Source organism: Protopterus annectens, chromosome 12.part0 (assembly GCF_019279795.1).
Source record: "Protopterus annectens isolate FY-2018-M chromosome 12.part0, PAN1.0, whole genome shotgun sequence".
Classification (NCBI taxonomy): domain Eukaryota; kingdom Metazoa; phylum Chordata; order Ceratodontiformes; family Protopteridae; genus Protopterus; species Protopterus annectens.
Window position 1 is genome coordinate 4,550,677 of NC_056746.1, and position 12,605 is coordinate 4,563,281.

Consider the following 12,605-nt stretch of genomic DNA (forward strand, 5'->3'; position numbering starts at 1 on the left):
AATCTAGTCAGAGTTCCATCCTCGTTACTAGCAGGACTAAGACTGGTAAGACATAGCTAGGGAAAGTTTCTATTGCCAGACTGCCAAGCTTCTCTCTCTTCATCCATATTGCTTTGCTCCTCTGCACCCATTTCCAGATCTGTGTAGCTATCATTCAGTTCACATGTCTCTATGGAATGGCACCAGGCTACCACTTTTGATTTTGTTAAGTGTTTTTTTTCTTTCTTGTATTTAATGTTCCCCTGTCTGTTTTCATGCTGTTCCTGAGGTCAGTAACTTTTTTGACTTTCTTGTTGAGAATTGTAGTAGATCTCCTCCCGCCCCCAACTTAGCACCATTTGTTAGTCTTTTAGTAAGCCCTTGCTTTATTGAAACCTGCAGCTGCCTTACCAAGTAAACTGTTTAGGAGTTATTCTTGCTACTACAACTCATCTTTACAGGCAAGTTTTGTATTTTTTTTTCTCTGATAGTTATTGTCATGTGTTACTAATTTTAGAGAATTTAGTCATATTCTCTGGGGTTTATGACACAGTCTTTGTCAGCTGATGTATGAAAAAGGCTACACGTTTTAAAAATGGCAGTGTGAGGTCAAGATTCCTCCAGAGGGTGTGTCTCTGGAGCTTGGGAGGAGAGGCTCACGTTACTGAGCCATGAGAGAGATGCATGTTCTTCCAACGATACCTTAAGGGTATATCCATCATGAATTAGAAAAACTGAAGGCTATCCCTGTTCCCTAGTCAGTTAAGGCTTTCCCCCCTACTGCTGCCTCTGTCCCTCCCAAAACCTTAAAGGACAAAAATAAGCTTGATCCTTCCTGGGCCAGACGCGGTTCTTACTCCAGAGAAATTTAGACTTCTGGCTTCTTTTTTCCCTGTCTAGACTTAGAGCATCAGTGAATACTCCTGGAAAAGGTTATAAATCAAGGTGGAAAAGGGTGGTGATGAAGTGGGAGGAGTTTGATATAGTCTAGGATTTTGGATGCCAGTCCTTAAGGTGAATAGTACCAATCTTACAGAATATTACATTCATAAAGTAGCAGAAAGTATTCTAAGAAGTAAACCAGCATAGAAATAGAGAAGGATTTTTCTAGCAAGAAGTAGTATGGAAAATAGGCAAGAAGGGGCTGGGCTTAAAAGAAAATTAACAAAGGAACCAAAATACTTGAGAGCAAATAATTCTGGAGGAAAATGTAATTGAGTGAGATAGGGTTAAAGGGGTTTGGACTGCAGGTTAGAGATTACCTTCCATAAGAGTATAAGCATAGATAGAGAGGGGAAAGTCAAGTGAAAGACCAGCTTTGGTAGACTTTTTAGTTGAGTCTGAAACAGAAGATGCTTTTAGAGAGATAATTAGTAGGGCATATGAAATGTTGCATAAAAACTGTAAGAATCGATCAGAATGATGTTAGAAACAATTGGGAAAGGAGAACTGAAAAGCAATTAGAGGAACAATGGGAAGAAATATGTATGCCTATGAAAACTGTATCCAAGTCCAAAAGGTGTAGGATTTTTGCATGAATGTGTGTGCATTTGTATTTTTTGAATAAAGCAAGTTGGCAGATTTTCAAAATTCCCTACAGAGTACTTTTGACAGAAAGTTTGGAGGAACAAATAGTCATAACTATGGGGATGATTTTTATATGGGAGTTAATAGGCTCTAAATTGCTTAGATTAGTAAGATCTAAGTTTAATGCTGTTGGCTGCTTTAAAAAAAGTAATTACTAGAAAATGGAAATCAAAGTGTTTTACCATACATACTTCCCGTTGTAAAGGAGGTAAAAGAACTGGAAGTCATAGCCAAAACAACTAGCAAGTCTTGCTTACAGGTCCACTTTCTTAGATTTTGTTTGGTACTTACCACAAAGCAGACAGATAAAATACCTTGTTGTGGACTATCTTCCATGTTTTCTGAAAAAGTACATATTTCTGTCAGAATTGGGCTTAAGGTAAAGGGGGCATCATATACTATGTAACAGTTCACCACACATCTTGTTGTCCTGTCTAAGGGAAGAACACTGTGCTGAAGCTTGTATAATTTGTTCATCTTTCACCAAAGACCCTTAGTAGTAGGCAAAGTCTCTTTTTGCTTTATTTAAACTACAACAGAAATATGAGCAGGTAGGACCTTCACAGAAAAGGAATTAACATCTTAAATGTTGGACTGTTTGTTAGTGTTGCTTAATATTGTAATGTTTAAGTGTTTTTGTTTTTCATTTTTTACAAATAACAAGGAAGTGAGCTTAAGGACAGCTGTCTCCTTACATCTCTGTTTATGTACTTATTCATCCTGTGACTCGCCTCTTGTGATATACAGAGCTTCTGGATGTAAGGTGGATTTACCAGAGCTATTGGTGATCTTTGTCATTTGATTTTTCTTTTGCTTTATTTAGGCAACCAGAAATTGGAAACACTTACAGGGGCAGTATCTTGGACCAGGGTTCTGGCTCCTAGGATGTTCCCACTCCTGCCCTGAGAAAATTGGAGTTTTCTCTGGCTTCCATGTTGCTTTGGTCTTTTGGTTATTGATTTTGCTGTGGCCATTTTGGAGCCCTAGGATCTTCCTCTCAACCCCTTTAGCATTGGTGCTAACAGAACTGAGGTTCTGCAAGGCTGCTCATACTTCTGCTTCTGACTGGAAAGAACCACTCTCTATGGCACTGGAGGAGGGGATGGACATTATCACCAGTTAGGGCCATACTAAGGACGTCCAATTCGTGGGTGGATGAGTGGATGTTGGACAGCTCTTTATTGATAAACAGCCTTAGGAAGGGAACCAGAAAGCATAACATTTATCTGCAATAGGGTCCCCTACAACTAAAATAAAGCTAATCATTTAGGATCTCCTAAAGGCTTGTTCAAATCCTTTCAATCATTGCAGTCTGCAAATTTCTAAGGAAAAGATTTGCTTTCTCATTGGGTTATGAATGTAAATCAAATCTGTAGGAAATAGAATTAGACCATGCCTGCCAGTTATTTACTTCAGAGAACTCGAGATCTGAATCAGAGGAACACATTTTCTGTGACTCTCTTGCCAAAGTGTTGCCCTTTTTTGAAATAATTAGCAGGATGAAAGACCTCTTTAATTGGGAACAAAAAATATCAGATTCCCAACAGAGATTGTGAATTCAGGTGGATACCCATCAATCTGCAACCATTCTTCCTGTTCTGCCAGTTTTTGGAAGATGCCTTTCTTGCAGCCAGTGCTTTGTCTGGCAGTCAGCCATCCATTCCAAAGAAATCAAGCAAGCTGTGCAAAGTGCTTCAAACTCGGCAGTTTCTGTTTAGGGACCCCACAACAGATCCTGCTGTGATCTCTGTCAAAACCTTTGTCTTCTAAACACCTTATGATAGTTAATCTTATTCCTTCAGATAAGAATGCCAGTTTTTGTGATCGATTTGGAAAGAAGGGCTATACTGCCACCATTCTGCCATTTAGAACAATTAACTGTCCTGCTCACGTTTAAGTTTTTGTTGGCTTCATTTGACAAAAGGAAAACCTTGTTAGCTGACCTTACTCAGTCCTATACCAAGACTTCTTTACATTTACTTTTTTGTCTCTGTCACCGGTAACAAAGCATTCACTTAAATGTTCTTATGATACGGCTGATGCTGTGTTCAGGTTGGCTACCACTTGCTTTGTAATGAGAAGGTTTGCTTGCTTATGTCCCAAAAACTTGCCAGATGATGTGAAGGCTTAAATGTTAATTGCCTCTGGGATAAGGAGGTGCTTTTTAGGTCTAATGAGGAGGTATTTAAAGATTTGGTGAAAGGGGATAGCACTTTCAGAGACTAGCTCAGACATTTCAATCCTCCATTCCTAAATGAAATAGGAACATTCCAGCTAGTTCAGGATCCTTCTATAGGAAGTAATACAAGTAGTGCCAGCAAAAGCCTGGTAAGTATAATTTAGGAAACTATGACAAGGACTTGCAAAAATGAAAGGACCCTTCCAACACCAAGGACAGTTTAAAAGGACTTGGCTGACTGTCCATCAAACCATTCCCCCACCATGGCAACCCTATAAAACGTTTTGAACCTTCACTTTCCTCTTGGGTACCAGATCACATCAGATACCTGGATTCGGAGAATAATTCAAAGAGGCTATAACTAGCAGTGGAAATTGCTTCCTCCCATTTGGGGGATTTCCCCCTCAACCAACTCACCAAACCTTACTGTTTCAACTTATTCTGGACCAAATGTCTCTAGGTCTCATAGACCCAGTTTCTTCAGATCAAGTAGGAAAAGTCTTTTATTCAAGGATATTTTGCTGGTGCCAAAAAGGGAAAGAACCGAGACACCTGGTTTGGATCTTTAATTTCTAAATCTGTAGGAAAAAAAAAATCCAAGATTCACGATGTCTTTTCATTCATTCCTCCTCATACTTTATTAGGCATCTTTCAGATCCAGAGTTAAGGGTCAGTTTCCCATTTTCAAAAATTTCTGTCCCTTTTTAAGATTTTCTGTACCTAGTTCACATTTTGGGTTTTCTCATTTAACTTTTTTGATTATGTATACCTCAAAGAGTGTTTACAAAGTGTCTGTCTCCTGTGATAGGCCTTTGCAGATTACAGGGAATGTACATTTTCACATACTTGTACTGCTTTATCTTTGCAGACTCTTCTTCAGCCTGTCTAGAGTTTTTTTTTTTTTTTTAAGACAGAGAAAACTGTTTCTTGATCTTTGATTTCAGAAGAGCCTAGAAAAATTTCTCATTCCATCCAAAGAAGTAATATTCCTAAGGTATGATGTCATTTCTTCCTCAAGCAGGTGGGCTTTTGAAAGACTTCCCATATGTCGGAGTGTGAATAAGTAGCATTTCCACAGAGCTCTGTTACAGTGTTGAGAGAAAATAAGTAAAAGACCTTGAGTCTGTGTAAAGAAGGAAATAATTCAGCTTGTTAATATAAGGAGGCTGAATGAGTATAAAGCAAAAAGCAGGAAGTAAGACAGAACACGAAAAATAAACAGAGAAGACCACAAATTCCAGCACATAGACCATCACTCTAGAATTGATGTGGTGAGAGAAATTATTTGATTGATAGTGGAGAGCTTGCAAGTAAATGAGAAAAAAACTGGAAGAAGGGATCAGTGGTCTTGATGAACATATAATTGTAATTCAAGACCAGATAGCAGATAATGAGGAATTGACATTGGAAGCTACAGAACTGAGGCTTTAGTGTCTAAAAACAAGGATTGTGGATCAGGAAGACAGGCAAGAAAAATATAAAATTTTGAGATTTATCAGAGATAACTACCAAGATGTTAAGATAGAAGACTGCCTGTCCTCTGCAAAGAGTCTGCTGGCTCACTGGAAAGGGATCCCAGCTGCGCAGTGCAGGTTGGAAAGGATGAACAGGACAGCATGGCAGCCATGACAGAACAGGTAAAAGAACCCAAGACAGATATTTCCAAATATAAGAAGAGAAAAATAAATGCTCAGGGACTTATGGAACCAGGGAAGAAACTAAAAGTAGCAGTACACCACATTTTTGTAGCTCAGCGTTATTCCCAGCAAATTCTGATGAAAAGAAATGGATTTATGTCAGTGTTCAAGTCATGTAAGGAAAATGTTCTAAGGTGGGGCCTCCTGTATCCAGCCATAATGAAGGCATTTGTGTAAAGGTCAGCCAATATCCTCCTCGACCCAGAGGAGTTGTTGGACTTTTAAAAAGACCAGTTAATCTGAGGATCAATGGTATCCCAGAAGGCTGCAGCATGCAAGGGACAGAAAGCTGGAGCTGTAGAGAGGGTGAATAATGTCAGAAGCAAGGGCTTTTTCTCTCCTCTCTTTCAAAAGCAGCAGAAGCTTTGGGGGAAGTTAGAAGTTAACATGGAGCAAGAAAAAAATGTTTTGGAGAAGCAGCAGCAAAGGGCCTAGGGTCAGATCAGTGAGGTACCAAAGGCAAGCGGCGAAGGAGTGGGGTCTGGAGCAGATGAAGCAATTGCTGAAACAAAAAATAGATGTAGAACACTTAGAGAATATTCCAGTTGCAAGAAGAAAGGAGAAATGAAAGAATAAAAGACTACTAAAAGTTTTACTTTAACAAGCTGGAGGGCTTCTGTATACAAAGGAAAGCATATAGTGGATTGGTGGTGTAATGTTTATAGAAGACAGGACTGAGACCTAAAGGGAGGATTAAAAGGGCAAGTAATCTTGGGGATGAAGTTGAGCATATGGATGTTTACTGAAATGACTGGGTGTGCACATGGACTTGTACAGTAGATCTAATAATGGACAGTGAGGATGACATACATAAAAAGACCACACAGCAGCCGCCACATTAGTGAAGGGTATACTCTTTTATGTAATGTTTATAAAATGTTAACTGTAAAATTTGAGAGGGGGATGCTCTTAAGGGGTCTGTCTAATAACATACTAAGAATGCCTCACATGCATATTTCTAATAATAAAAGTCATTATACAGCTGAAAATAAGGGAGGGGACATAAAAGTTACAGGCCAAAAACGGGCAAGGTGGCCCCCAGACTGGATGATAACACCTAAGTATGGGGAAGATTAAGCAGGAAGTTTAGATCATTGTTGAAAGAGAGGGCTATAAACTAAAAAGAGGAGTAAGGAGAAAGTAAGTCAGCCTGCCTCCCCAAGGAAGTTGAAACCTATGGCAGAAAGGACAGGAAAATAACCAAGTTATGGTCAAAATGAATGACATTTGTTGGTACTGGGCAGAGTGCACCAACAGAAAGATAATAAGGGAGAAAATACTCCATCCAGAAGTTGATTAAGGGTGTGAGAATCCACATAATCTTCTACACAAAGAAGTAATGAAAAGGGAAGGAGGATTCGCACATTGGAGAACATGTACTGAGCTAAAGTTAGTAGGGTATACAAAGGGAGAAAAGTTCACATATAGGTAGTAAGGTGGGCAGTGGGAAATGTTGCTGAAAATAGAGGAGATGGTCCAAAGCAATAGTGGACCAACCAAAAAACAGAAAGCAATAGGTGGACCCCAGAGAACAAAGATACAAATGGGGAGAATATATGCTGATAACCTGGAAGAGAGGAAAATAAGCAACAGAAAGGGGGAAAACTGTTGGTGAGGATAAAAGCAGTAGGTAGGAAGAATAGGGGAAATTTATCACTAGGCAAATGAGAGGAATACCCCTCTTATAAATAGATAAATAGAATTGTCCTCATGGAAGAGAGAGAATTCTGCCATAGACCTCTTGAAGTAGTGTGGATGAATGTGGGTAGAAGAAATAAGCAGATTGAAAGAAGTAAACTGTAGACTAAAATATGTTGTGTTAGAAGTTGATCAAGAGATAGGAAACTAGGAGGGTAAGCAGAAAAGTAAGTTTGTGAAGGTAGGATCAAAAAGAACCCCGTTCCATAGTTGGAGTGCACACGAAGAGTAGAATAAGAGATTGGTGTCAGGAGGGAGTGAATATATGGTGATAAGGCAAGTCCATTTATGATGCATCTAGAGTTTTGACAAAAACCAAGGGGGGTGGTGGGGACCTTGCAGCAGTAATAAGACAGGTTGATTAGGGAGAATGAGGAAGTGGGACAGAGAAGCAAAGATCACTTAGTAGCTCTGTAAACTGAATATGGGACAATTCAGATGAGCAGTCTTAGATGTGCAGAAGCCCCCGTTAAGTATAAGAAGCCTAGGCCTATGGTATTGCAAAGTGGTGAGTTTTTGTAAAGAAAAACTGTTCTGAGAGGGTGTTTCAGTGATTTGCCGATTTAAAAGAGGGTAAAGATTAATTCTCCAGCCGGGTTTAAAGTCATAAGTACGTCAGTGTTGATCTTGGTTTTGCAGAATATGAAAATAGAAGCATTGCCATTTATTAAATAAAACAGGTACCAGCATACCCTCATCCTCAGTATAAAAGAGGTCTGACAAGGGAAATCACTAGGAGAGATTTATAAGGTGAAGGGGAAAAAATATAGGAAACTGGGCAAGTAAAAAGGAGGAAGGTTTGAAACTGTGTGGATGGAGGACCCAGTGCTGCTAATACTGTCATACTCACTGCAGTTAGTAGGGTCTTATTGTGGATCATACCAAACCAAGAAAACAGTGTGTACGTATCTGTAGTGCTTAAAAGATGTTCTATAATAGTTTGGGGAAATGGTGAATAGTTACATTAGAACACTGAGGAGAGAGCGCTTAAGAAGTTTAACAGAAAGTGATGTGTAAAGACAGACAAAAATGAATGCAGGAAGACAAAAGGAAGAGTAGAGGGGTTGAAGGGGGTGGAAAGGAAAAAGGGAAAATAAAATGAGAGAGTTGACAAATTTAGAGATCATGGCCTGGAGTGTAAATAGCCTGGGGAATAGAACAGAGAGAGGGAGGAGGGAGGTTACTAGGGTACGTGAGAAGAACAGGGGCTTCAATATTAACTCTACAGAAAACACACCTGGACAAGGATAAATATAAATTAAAGAAACGGAGATATTATGTATCGGCTGCCTCCTTGTGGGGTAAGAAACAAAGGTGTGGTAGTTAGTGCGCAGAACATTCCCATTCCAGGTTGAAAGCAAAATACAGTATAAAAAGGGAAGTTATGCAGGTATTAAATGGCACTTGGTGGGGATAAAAGTGACAATATTGACGGTATAAATACCTTCACAAGTCCAGATAATGGAATTGAGGAGAATGCTGGCAGACATGATAAAATTTCAGGTCATAATCTATATAGTTGATTAGAACATTGTCATAAACAATGAAGAAATGCAAGGAGGACCAAGAGCTGAGAATGTGCCAAAAAGGGCAAAGTTTTAAGGGACATGTTGCAGTCAGTAGGCTAGGAAGCCTAGGCCTATGATATTGCAAACGTAAGGCAGGTAGGAGAAGAAAGAATAATGGGAGCAAGATGCACATGTTAATTAGCCAAGTGTCAAAGATGGTTATGAGCAGATAGAAGTTATATAACAAGAGAATGCCTGCACTGGGTGAAGGAGGTAAATACAGAACTGTTAATTCTTGCAGATAATACATTGATCAAAGTAAGGCTAGAGGGGGAGGAGGAAGAGGATTTAAAAAGACACTGGAGAGTGCCAGCAAATATGTAGATAATAGTGAGACTAAAACAATATTGGCTCAAGCACTGGAAAAATATGCTGAGGACACACCTGAGGAATGGATGGAAAAGGACGTTAAGAAGGATATTCAATAACAGAAGGAAAGGACAAATAGAAGAAAATTAGAGGCTGTGAAGAGATGGGATTAAGAGTTATAAAAATATAGGGGAATATGGAATCAGGAGAAGGAAACAACGGGAAATCAGGAAAAGAATGCAACGAAAGGAAGGTGAGAGAATATGGAACAGAAAGATTGCAGCAGAAAATCTATTTTATAAAGCTAACCCAAAAGCCACGAAAGTGCTAGCAGTTGGGCTGAGTCAACTAGAGGTGGAATGGGCAATTTATAGGGAATGGGATTTCAGGAAAAAGACCAACCAAGTTCACAGAGATATTGAAAACATTTTAGGTATTCTATCAGGAGCTGTACAAAGCATCAAAAGGGAGGAATCTGGAATGGTAGTACAAGGATAGTGGCAATGGCTGGTCCTCCTAAGAGTGAATGAGAAAGAAGCAAAGATATTAATGGAGGAAATACTGAATGAAAAAAGAGCAAGGATTTGGAGTTAGGTGGCTAAGGGAAAGTCCGCAAGAAGTGATTACTTTATAGAGTTATGGGGAATAAAAAGAGAGGCATTAATTAAGAGATTTGTGCAGCTATTTAATACAGTACAGACTGGGAGCGGTACCAGAATCCCGGAAAGAAGCTGTGATAGCGGAGATGCTAAGAGAAAAGGAATCCCTTAGACTCTGCGGCATATTGGCCAATATCTGTATTGAACCATTCACAAGTGCTTTATGTTGTTACAAGTGGAAAGATTAGAGAAAGTTTTGCCACAGATGACTAATGTGGACCAGGCAGGCTTTATAGCAGGAAGAACTACTTGTAACCTAAGAACCTTGTTGAATACGGAAACAGCAAGTGGTATCATTAGATGCAGAAAAAAAGCCTTTGACAGGGTAGGATGGAGATATCTGATAAACACTGTGGTAAAGATGGGGTTGTCAGAGTTTTGTACAGTTAGGAGGAGGAGTATATGTAGGGGCTGTTGCAGAAAAGTTAAGGGACAGCTTGTCTGAAGGTTTTACCATAGAGAGCAGTACGAGACAAGGATCCCTTTGCCACACGGTTTGTGATCTTTTTAGAGCCTTTAGTGGAAATTATTAGAGCCTCAGCAATCAAAGAATATAGGTGGGAGGAAGTCAAACATAAGTATGTGTTGATTACAGTGAGTAATGAACATGGGGGAAGTTATGGGACATACTAGAGAGATTTGGCAAGAAGTCGGGATATAAAGTAAGCCAAGGCAAGATGGAAGTAGTAATAAATTAAAAAGCTTAGCAGAGAGTAGAGAACCCCCTTGCAAGGATGATAAGGGAGGAGATAAAGTATATAGGAATAAAGTTAGGGAACTCTGTGGTGGAAGATCAGAATAGAATATATACAGATATAGTGGGGAAAGTCAATGAACGGTTGAAAAATGGGGAACCCTAAAATTAGAACTAGATCAAAAGATGCAGATCTTGCAGATGTATGTGACACCCCAGTTTGTGTATGCCGGACAGGCCTTCTGGGAAAAGAACAAACAAGTAGGAAGTTCATATGGGGCACGGAAAATCCTAGAGTAGAAAATGTTATTCCTGTATTTAAGAGAATCTGTAAGCATACCAGGTGGTTAATGTTTTAAGAATGGTGGATAATAGGGTATGAGACAGCATGGAAACAAATGACACCGAGGGGAGAGGAAGAGGAATTGCAAAGGAGAAAGATATCCCAGCGATAATACTGGAGATCCCAAAAGATAACCTTGTTTTTCCATGGACAGGACAGTTGCAAAAAGTTATAAGAAAGGTAATTGAAAGAAGTGGGCAGAGTAATTTCCACAGGAAGAATGAAAGAATAGGTGAAAAGGAAGTCAGCCATGCAGAAGTGGACATAAACAAAATCAAATAAAATATTTGGATCAAATACAGATGGGAAGAGAGATTAAAACTTTGTAAAAACTTCAGGAGGAATATGTGTTTGCCAGGCATCTAGAATGGGAATATGTAGGAGTGAAAAACAGGCGGCAGGATATTAAAGACAAATGTTGGGGAGGACCAACAAAACCTCCACAACTGATGCATGAAATAGATGGGAAAAATCAAGAAGGGAAGAGCATGGGGAGATGTTGAAAGTAAAAATGATTTTAGATCAAGAATAAAAAAAATACATATTCTAGAAAAATGAGGATTAGTTGGATAGAAGAAATAGGAAAAGAGATGAAAGAAAATGAATAGAAAGAGAGAATAAAGTCTTCGCATGGAAATGCCACTATAACACAACAAGTCTTGTAAGGATTTTCCCAGCAACAAGTAGGCCAAGCTGGGGATGTGAAAAAGAGGCATGAAACATGGGTGTGCATTCTGAGACTGTTGCTTTAGGAGAATGTAAGAAGAAAGTAGAGCAATTGATGAAAGAGTGGGGGATATGGTGCTAATAAAGAAACTTTATCTTTGGGTGGGCAGAGGGAATTCAAGAGGAAGTAAGAGAAACAGTAGGAGTGATAATAACATTGGGGTAAAAAGCAATAACAAAAAGAGATGGTAATGTTGGGAAAAAAAGCAATAACTAAGAGATTGAAGCAGAAAGAAAGGCCCAAGAGGAGGAACTCCGGATGTTAAAGAAACTAGTGAAAGAATAGGGGGGAATATACTGCAAAAGAAAAGAGAAATTTAGAAGAAGATGCTAGAGAAACTAATGAATAAGGGGGACATACTGCAAAAGAGGAAAAAGTTGAGATGATGATGCTAGGGCTAGCTAGAAGAAAGTGACTAGGGAAATAGATGTTCGCTCAGACAAGGGATGGAAGTGAGTCAAAGTAAGCGTTGTAAGTGGTTAAAGGGAACTGTAAATATAGGAAGTGCTTCAGTGGATTACAAAATTAAGATGGTGATTAAGATGGTGATAGAGTGTGGAACTGTAACTCCCACTTGAGAGAGATAGAAATAGAGCTAAAAAAAATGTTGAATTGATTTTTACTGTTTTGGTATGCAGGAGTTGAGGGTTAATACTGCTGATTATAAACAACCCTGCAGTCCATCAATAGAGGATATTTGTTCACCATGCATAAGGATTGTGTTGAATGTATCGTAGGATCGTAAGAAGTTACTAGGCTATTGGCCCTGAGGCCCTTACAAGCCTAGCCAAGAATTTAGCCCATGTTACAAGTCAGCACCCTATGCCACTGTCCAGCAGGGACATGGGTGGAATCCCAGGGGTGTATTTTCTGTCCCCCCCCCCATTCAGTTGTCCAGGTTGGGCTTAAAAAGGTTTAATGAGGTACTCAGCTTTACATTGAGAGGGAGTCAATTCCACAAAGGAGGGAGTCTCTTGGACACAAATCTGTCCCGCCAACAAGTCCTATTGATATCACAAACCAGGTTAAGGTCGCATGTGTGGGTTACTCGAGTGGAACTTGACTTGCGGATATGCAGCAGTCCCATCAAGGTGGGGTCTGAGATTGCTTTGTATGCCAGTCAGAGGTCACCTCTGAGGAAGTCTGTAGGAGACTGATTAGAGAC

At 39.5% G+C, this 12,605-nt stretch overlaps 1 protein-coding gene across 1 annotated transcript in view; it reads left to right on the forward strand.

Moving 5' to 3' along the window:
• The window catches only part of LOC122817306 (serine/threonine-protein kinase SMG1-like), a gene marked incomplete in the record, with an annotated part of 2,898,779 nt that overhangs the window by 2,226,083 nt on the left and 660,091 nt on the right, over positions 1-12,605 (forward strand).